The following is a 9,418-nucleotide window of genomic DNA, read 5'->3' as shown; positions in this document are numbered from 1 at the left end:
GTGCTCAGGAAGCAGGTGTCAGCTCACTCAGGCAGCAGGGAGTGAAGTTGAGAAGGGCACAGAGCCAGGAGCCCCTGGACACACAGCCACACTCCAGGACACATACTCAGGGAGCTCACAGGAACGCACAGTGTCATACATGGAGAGATGGGTCCTCGGGGACATACACCCAGGTACACAATTCAACACACAGCTGCACCCCACAACACACGGATTCCAAACACCGAGGGTCACATGCAAAGAAATCACACACACACACACACACACACACACACTGACAAATACTCATCTAGGCACACCGGGATACACAGTCACAGGCACTCAGGGCATTCTTCCAAAGGAAAACCCAGGGCCATGGGCACGCACACGGACACAACCGTACACACACCCTAAGAAACATACAGACACACAGGCACAAAGATAGGAGACACAATCACACACTGAAACACAAATATACAGAGGCACAGGCACACTCAGTTCCACCACGGCAGTCACACTCAGAGCCACATACAGTCAGGAGTAAGGAGGCAAATGAGCACAGACAGGCAAATAGCCTCAAGGACAACCAGAGACAGAGGCACAACAGGCACACTGAGGGACACACCCAGGCACAGGAAGAACATCCTCAGGTACAACCCCCCTCGGGGCTCACTCTGGAGCACCTGGGGACACGCCCACAGGCGGCGGGAGCGGGGCCCGGGCGGCCCAGCGCACCTGGCGCCCTCGGCTCGCCCCCAGGCGGCCCCAGGCGCCCCGAGTGTGCGTGCCCGCGCGTGCGTACCCGTGCGAGCGTGCCCGCCCCGTGCGCGCCGCCACCTGTGGGAGGAGAGGTGCGCGCTGCGCCCGGGGCTGCCTGGCCGGCGCGGCGCTGGGGGAGCGGTTGCCATGGTGCGCAGAGCGCGGCCGCATACTAATGGGGCGGCCACTGGCGCTGCCCCCTGTCCGCCCCGCTCCCTCCTCCCACTCCTTCCTCCAGCTCAGCCCGAGTCGCCCCGGCCCGAGGCTTGGCCAGCGCACCCGACTCAGAGAGCCAGAGCCTCCCCACCCCGCCGCCTCCCCATGCCGGCCTGGGGCCTGGGGCGGTTGGGAAGCTCGGGGCTGCGGGACTCCCGGAGGAGGCCAGGTGAAAGGCTGCGCGGGGCGAGGGCCTGGGGCGCTGCCCGGCCTGGGCACGGGCACCAAACGGGCACGGCAGCTGGGAGCGCAGGTGCTGTCTTGGAAACCGGGGTGGCAATCCTGGGAGGGGGGAAAATAAAGGGGGAATTTAACGCTTTTGTTGCCAGAGGTCCCTCCAGCCAGTCTTCCCCAGGCTTGGCTGGGGAGAGGGAGGGGACTTGACCAATCACTAATACAGTCTACACCCCTCACTTTCCATCTGCTTCCAGCATCTCTCCAGTTCTGGCTTGGCCTATGGTGGTGGTAGTGGTGGGGGAATCAGTTACCATCACTCCAGTTCTGCTCGTCTGACTGGTGAGGTGGGGCTGTGGAGGAGTGTGCTGAGGACTGAGGGCAGGGGGGCATTGGCACCAAAAGGGTTACAACTCCCCGTACCTTAATCCCAGTCCCTGAGCCCCCCTTTCACACAGCCTTGACCCCCTACCCACTCAGGCCCACTGTTTTAATTGGCATGGAGGGGTGTGGTGGTATTCTGGGGTTGGGGGAGCCAGCAGAGGGTTTGCAGGTAGAGGCAGTGGGTGGGGGGGGGTTAATGGGGGGGAGCCAGGCAGTTGCCTAGCAACCCCACAGCTGTCTGTTGACCTAGAAGAAGCTGCGCTGTCTTGACACAGCTGGTGTTTACATGTAACCGAGGCTCTGGCTTACCCGCTTGCTTGGAGGAAAGCTGAGGCAGTGCCCTGGTGGCAGCCTGGCCCCAGCCCCTGGCTGTGGTGGGCTTCGTGCCTGGTGCCTGCCTGCCCTCTTTGCTTCAGCTCCTACCTCAAGTCCAACTGGAGAGAGAGTGGGAGGGCAGAGCGCAGAGCTGGAGGCTTTGGAGCTGGGGACAGTTGATACACACACACACACACAACCCAAGGCCTTCAACATAGAAATGGTGGGAGACTAAGAAAGGGTTGGGGGAGTTCCCTGGTGGCCTAGTGGTTAGGGTTCTGGGCTTTCACTGCCGTGGCCCAGGTTCAATCCCTGGTGGGGTAACTGAGATCCTGCAAGCCGTGTGGCATGGCTGAAAAAATAAAATTCCTTGATAAAGGGCTGGGGGATTGAGGGTGCCCAGTTTGTTCACAGATTTCAACCCACACAGACAACTCCAGCATTTGCAGGGACACATCGACACAGAGACCCACGAAATCAAACTGACATAGGCACACACACAGGCACAGAGATGCCCATTGACATAATGACATCCAGGTAGACACACACAGACACACAGAAGTGCAGTAATCAAGTGATTGAAACCCCAACACACAGACATATGCACAGACCTCTTGATACAGAGGACAAACAGGCACTGACCATCTGATAAGAGACACACACTCCAAAACACTGACACACCAAAATCCCCATGTGGTAACACCAGCAGCTATCATACTAACGCAGTTCATTCCAGCTAGAGTTTGCAGGTCTGCATTATGAAAGAAACCCAGCCTCACATATGGAGTCACCCACACGCACACTGAGAAACACACAACTCCCCAAACTTTTATTGATTGCCCACAATGCTTAAGGCAGGCAGTTGCTGACAGCACGGATGTAAGCAAAGACACACCCAGGAGCCCAACATGTGAAGAGACACAAGTCCCTGAAGGACCATGGGCCCTGACATGTCCCACCCACACCCACACAAATACCCGTAGCACAAACACATGCCGGCCTAGGGTGTGAGCGGAGACTCCTCCCTGCCCACAAGCCCTGAGGAGCAGCAGATGTGCCTTGAGGTCAGAGGGCCCTAGTGGCTTCAGTACCAGCTCCAGATGAACCCATACAGCCTGGGCTGTACCCTCAGCACTAGGGAGGAAACAGCACCAGCTCTCTCCCTGGGAGCCCTCAGACTGAGAGGAAAGATACAGCCCATCCCCAGGAGGCCCTGTCTGAAGCTCTGTCCTCCCCAGTCCCTGCCTGGACTGACAGAAGAGGCACTGTCCTGCCCAGATGAGCTCCGGTCTGACGGAGGCCGTATCTCCCTCCCAGGCAGCTCTGGACACTACAGATGGACACATATACACACACCAGCATGTGGCAGCTCCTGGGGGGTTCTGGAGGGCTTCCTGACAGAGGTGAGCCTGGTGCCTGGTTTTGGAGCCCAGGAGGAAAGGGGGAGGGAGTGTGCTGAGGAGGGCCTCCTTATCTTACCCCACACCCGCCCCTCACCCAGCAGCTCCTCCTCCCGCCAGGGCCCAAGGGGCCTGCTGGGGCCCCACAGCCCTGTCAGCCCAAGCAGTGAGCAGGAGGAGGAGAGCGGGTATTTTTAGCTTCTCTGCCACTGACATTTCGCAGCAGGCGACCTGGGGTGAAGCTGAGTGAGTGCTGAAGGCTGGGAGAAGCCGCCAGCGCCTTCCCGCCCCCGTTGCACATGCACACACAACTGTGCACGCACACAGCCACGTCCTCCAACACTCGCAATGCTCACCTAAGGGGCACAGCTTCAGGGACACAGTTATGTGCGGATCTAGACACACACACATGCACCTGTGCACACACACGGTCCACGTGCCACTTATGCCTAAAACCTCACACACCCGGACAACACGAAATGTACCTGTTCACACACCCAGATACATGCACATACAATTCAGACATATAACACACTTCCCACACCTAGCCGAGCACGCACACACTCGCTCAGTTGAGAAGTATGATTCAGTGCCTGCTGTGTGTTGGGCACTGTTCTAGACACAAACGGTACTGTGAACATACAGAGCAAAATTCCAGCCCTCATAGAGTTTACATCCTGGGTGGGGGGAATGTTTGACCATAAACAAAAAATAAATAAAGTATTGCTTCAAGAACCACCCATTTAACCCAATCCCCCCAAACACACAACCACACGTGTGAACAGCTCCCTGACAGTCACTGTCCCACAAATATACAAAACTGCACACACAACCCACAGTCAGGACTCATACAGACAACTCCACCTTGTCCCTCAAAACAATCACAGACGTGTACACAGCTGTGCACATATGCAGTTATACACTTCACGTGTAAATACTCATGCAATCAAACACACGATACACACGCACAAATCCAACCACACACACACTGTGCATAACTATATAAGTTACTTACCTTCGTACACAGAATATAGCCTCTACAAAAGCATGTAAGTGCAGGTTCACACACGCCCCTCTACATGCCCGTGTGCACACACACACATGCTCACAACTATCCCCTCAGGGTAAAATTCCTCTCCCTGCCTATAGCAGACACACACATGCACACATTCCCACAATCCTCCCCCCACCCAGTGAAGTCCAAGCCTGTTTGCCTATGTTCACAGATGTACACACGGAGCCCTATCACACAACTTCACATACACACCTAACTCCCAAGCTGCAAAGAGGCCACACACCTAGGTTCACGCCCATCCTCCCACCCTCCAGCCCCTTCCCTCTTTTCTCAAGGTGAGTGTGGTCACTGCACACCATACGTGCACCCAAAATTCTGCCCCCAAGATTCCAACCCTGCTGACCCCAGGGACTGGGGGTTGAGGCCAGGCCCTAGAGAAACCCAGCAAGGGGCAGGACTCCCTCTGAGTTCAGAGTTTGCCCCTGGTGTCCAGACTGGAGGTGGAGCCAGGAGAGTCTATGCTTCTCAGAGGCGCCACCAGGCCCCTCCTGGCTTTGCTCTCCTCCCCTCCTCCCTCTCTTCTTGAGTTCCTTTCCTTCTCTTCCTCTATCTCCCCATCCCATCGCCACCTCCCCAGTAGCCCTTGGCCCAGAACCGAACTCTCCTTTTCTCTTCCAGGTTCTGCTGCCCTAGAGGGTGTTGGAGCCCTTGTGATAAACAGATGGACTATCAAGCACACAAACACATCACTTGGGACAAAAAAAAGAAAAGAAAAGCAAAAGCCAGAGGTCATTGTCGTATCATGAAGAACTGGGAGGGAGAAACAGCTCAATGGGCCATGGGAAGGCTAGGATAGGACAGACCGGGCCACGGGCCAGTGGGCACAGCAGACACAGCTAGGGGAAGAAGCAGCCCTGGCTTCCACTTCCGACTCTGCTGTGTTACCCTGGATCAGCTGCTGCCCCTCTCTGGATCTCTCTTCTGCTTCTAACAAAGAGAGAGCTGCAGTTGGTGATTTCTGAGGCAATGAGATTCCCAAAGTCACTGCAGCAGTTGTATAAACAGGGCGGGGGCCTGGGAGCCTTGGGAGTCTGATCAGAGTAACAAAAGCCCCCTCCTCAGAGGCTCCCCGACAGCCTCCTCCCCCCCTCTAGGCCTGGGCTCTAGTCTGGGTTGAAGCACCAGAGGCCAACAGCACCCCTGCCCCCCAGTACGTATAAACACATGTGCCCATGTCTTTTGCCCTCTCTGGACCTTAGGCGTCCAGGCTCGTGTGTTTAGGGGCTCACATTCGGGCTCTGTGCCGGTGAGCCAGTCTATGTGTGCACTGTCTGTCTGTCTGTCCGGCTGCCAGCAGCCTTCAGGCGCCAGGAGGGGAGGCAGCAGTCGGGGAGGTGGGGGCGGGGAAGGAGGTAGCGTTGACAAGTTCCAATGTCTGGCTTTCCCTCCTGGAAACCCCGAGCTGGGGCTGGCCCCCCCTTCCCTTCCTGTCTCTCTCGCTCAAGCACGTCCCTTCTAAGAGCCCCTCTCTGCAGACACCCCCAGTGGAACCAAGCCCAGATCTGCTGCCAAGAAGGCCGACATTTCTTCGACTTGCCACGTTAAAGGGGCCTGCACAGGCACGCACTCAAATCCCCCCCTCCATGTCCTCCTCCTGTGCACATTCAGACGACCCGAAACACACAAAGACACGGTTGGACACAGCGGCCACCTGTGCACACAGGAGGCAGCACATGGAGCGCATCCGACCCGGGGCTCACAGACAAGTACCAACATGGCCATGTACTCCCCCTTCCTACACTCAGCTCACCACAGACTCAGAAGCACGCAGTTTCCAGCACGCGGTGCTCACAGACACGCACAAACACAGTCACACACAGGGCCCTGCCGAGCAGAGAAACAAGTGCAAACCCGTAGCATACTGTCTCTCCCTGCATAGCGCAACTGCCACCTCCGCCACGGCTGCTTTGGCCCCGTGCGGATGCAACCCCAGGAACACAACAGCCGTGCCGCCTGTTCTCTGCACACACAGCCGAGCATCAACAATCACACACGGTCATCCCCTGCATCACCAGAGATAACCATGCTTACAAAGCCCGCCGGGCACAGAGACACCCCGTGCCCACGCCCTGGACATTTGGACCAGCGCACTCTGTTACACAGTGTCTTCCTGGGCATGGAGATCTGCCTAAAATCCCAGCTGCACACATGACTCTGCTGTGCACATACAGTCGCCGTCCCTTGGGCACACACAGAGGAGCTCAAACTCACAGTTACGTCATTATCCTCTTGCACACAATAACAAATTCACAGGGGCCCCAACGCACCCAGACACGAGGTGAGTACACAGACTCAGACACACATGCTGAGCCTTTTACGCACACAGATTCCTTATCACTAATAGTCGTCGTCTTGTCATCCTCCCTTGTGCTTACACAAACATGCAGTGGCCCCTGTGTATCACAAACCAGCACAAACTCACACACAGTCACCTGTGTGCATTGAGGCAAACACAGACTCACGAATCACCCCCAGCATGCTCCCCCCTGCACACCTAAGTGTGCACACTCCCACAGACAGACCTGGCTACCTGAACCTCACACACAGACACCCCAGCCCCAGGCCCCCAACCCAAGCCTCCTGCCTCCCTTTCTTGGCTGGTGAGGGTGGGGCAGGACTGGGAAGGTTGGGGGCTGGCTCAACCCTTGTTCCCTCCCTACGCCGGCTGGCTCGCTCCTTCCTGTCTGGCAGAGTCAGCCAGCCCAGCCCCGGCTCCGGCAGCCCTGGCTGTTCTGGGCAAACTCTCGGCGGGTTGGTCTCGGCTGATGCGCAACAGCAGCAGCAGCAGCAGCAGCAGCAGGGGCGAGAAGGCTGCGGGCGGCTGCCAACGTGGCAGACGGCGGGCAGGGCGGCAGGAAGGAAGCTGGGCCCGTTCTGCGCCCACTCACTGGGGGAGACAAAACCAAGGGGGCTGGATGAGCAAGCGAAGCAGCTGGGCAAGGGGACTTCGTGCCCAGCCCGGGCTCTGGGCCCACATTGGCCCCAGACTCACTGGGTGACCTTGGGGAACTTGCTCCCCTTCTCTGATCCTGTTTCCTTCTCCTTCAGCAAGCAAACAGCCTGGTCTGGATGCTTCCTCCAGCTCCTAAACCTTGTATCCAATTCAGTGCAAAGACCTCATGGGAGGGAGCTGTGGGTTCACTCTGTGGCCTCGAGCTAGTCCCTTCCCCTTTCAGAGACTTAGCTTTTCAGTCCAGCAGTTAAAAACTCCTCACCTTGGGCTTCCCTGGTGGCGCAGTGGTTGAGAGTCCGCCTGCCGATGCAGGGGACACGGGTTCATGCCCTGGTCCGGGAGGATCCCACGTGCCACGGAGCGGCTGGGCCCATGAGCCATGGCCGCTGGGCCTGCGCGTCCAGAGCCTGTGCTCTGCAACGGGAGAAGCCACAGTGGTGAGAGGCCCACATATTGCAAAAAAAAAAAAAAAAAATTCCTCACCTCTAAACTGCTGTTGCCATTGACAATACGGTTTTCATTCTACAAAGGTAGCACCATTTTGCAGATAAGAAAACTAAGGTTCAGAGAGGTCAAATGATGCACCCAAGGTTACCCAGCAAGTGAGCGTGGCAGAGCTGGGACAGACGCTCAGGGCTTCTGATTTAGTCTTTAAGATCAATGTTGCTTCCTTTATCTTTCAGACATCCCATGCCCCTGCTGGTATCCGGGCTGCCCCTCTGAGATCCGCCCACTCCCCCCCCAACCCCCAGGCCCTGAGCCCCCTCAGAGCCACCTGGTTCTGCCCTGGGGAGTCAGGGTGCAAAGGCCAGACAGGCCTCCCACCAGCATTCCAGCTGCCACTGGGAACATGGCTGTCGGCAGGGCCAAGAGAGCCAAAAGCCACCTCCCAAGGAGGCCCACATAATTGGTACATTGTCAACCCAAAAACAGAGCTGCTGTGGGATCTTGGGCAAGCCCCAGTCCTCTCTGGGCCTTGGTTTCTTCATCTGGCTGCAGTGGATTAGACTAGCTGATTTCCAAGGGCCCTCTCAGCTTGGAATGTTGCCTAGGGAGTGACTGAGGAGAAACACGGTTGGGGGCGGCCGTGGGTGGGCCTCAGGTGCCTGACCCGAGGAATCTGGTCTCTGCCTCACCTGCTTGCGGGGGTCACGTCTGGGCCCTCTCACACGTCTTTGCAGGATGGCTGGGTGGACAGACAGATGGACAAACAAAGGTATGAAGGAGGGAGGGAAAGGAGGCCCTCAAGCAGTGCTCTAGGGGTTGAGCACCCCCTGCGGAGGAAGGAGGACAAAAGGCAGAGGGAGGCTCCCCCTACCCGCCTCCTTTGTTTACTAGACAAACCTCTCCTGCTGCTCAATTTGCCCTGCCCCACAGGGCAGTCTGTGGGGAGGATAAAGGTGGGACAGACAGTTACAGGAGGAGGGTGAATGCTGTCCTGGGGACCATGGAGGAGACACCCAACTCAGCTGTGGGTGTGAAGAAAGGCCTGTGGGAGGAGGAGTCACAGGTATTGAGCTCAGCCTCTTAGGATAACTCAGAGTAAGCTCAGAGAAGTGTGCATGTTCGAATGTGTGTCTGTGTGGGTGCAATTACTATCCCATTTTACAGATGGGGAGATCAATGCTCAGAGGTGGTGAGACAGAGCCAGGCCTTACATCCAGGCCTGCCTGACTGCAAAGCCAGTGTTTTTGTGCTATGCCACGCTGCCTCCCAAAGGAGTGAATTGCTAATGGTGGCATTTCAGATTTCAGATGTAGTGACAGCAAACTAGGGAAGAGGTTCTGGACAGATGGTTCCCAATCGGGTCCCTGCCGCAGGCTAGCAGAGCAGAGGTTTGTCATGGCAGGCGAAGCGCCCTCTCCTCCGTTCCTCTTGTGTGTGGGATGCAGGCAGGTCCCCCCACACACTCTCCTCACCATCCCCCTCCAGCCCTTTGGCCCTGCCTCGGTGACCTGCATGAGCTCAGCTTCCCAGCAGCCCCGCGGAGGAGTCAGCCAGGGCAGAGGCTGCCTCTGCCCTCTCACTGCTTGGCAGTGCCAAGAGAGGTGGGGCTCCGGAGGGGTGGGGGGAGCCTCCCAGCCACCAGACCTCCGGTCCTGTCCCCCAGCTCAGGCGCCCCTGGGGTTTGCTGCAGAGGCCCAGGCTGGGACAGGTGGTGCC

Source organism: Hyperoodon ampullatus, assembly GCF_949752795.1.
Source record: "Hyperoodon ampullatus genome assembly, chromosome: 2".
Taxonomy (NCBI): Eukaryota; Metazoa; Chordata; class Mammalia; order Artiodactyla; family Ziphiidae; genus Hyperoodon; species Hyperoodon ampullatus.
The sequence above is the reverse complement of the archived record's forward strand: the minus strand, read 5'-3'. Positions refer to the sequence as shown.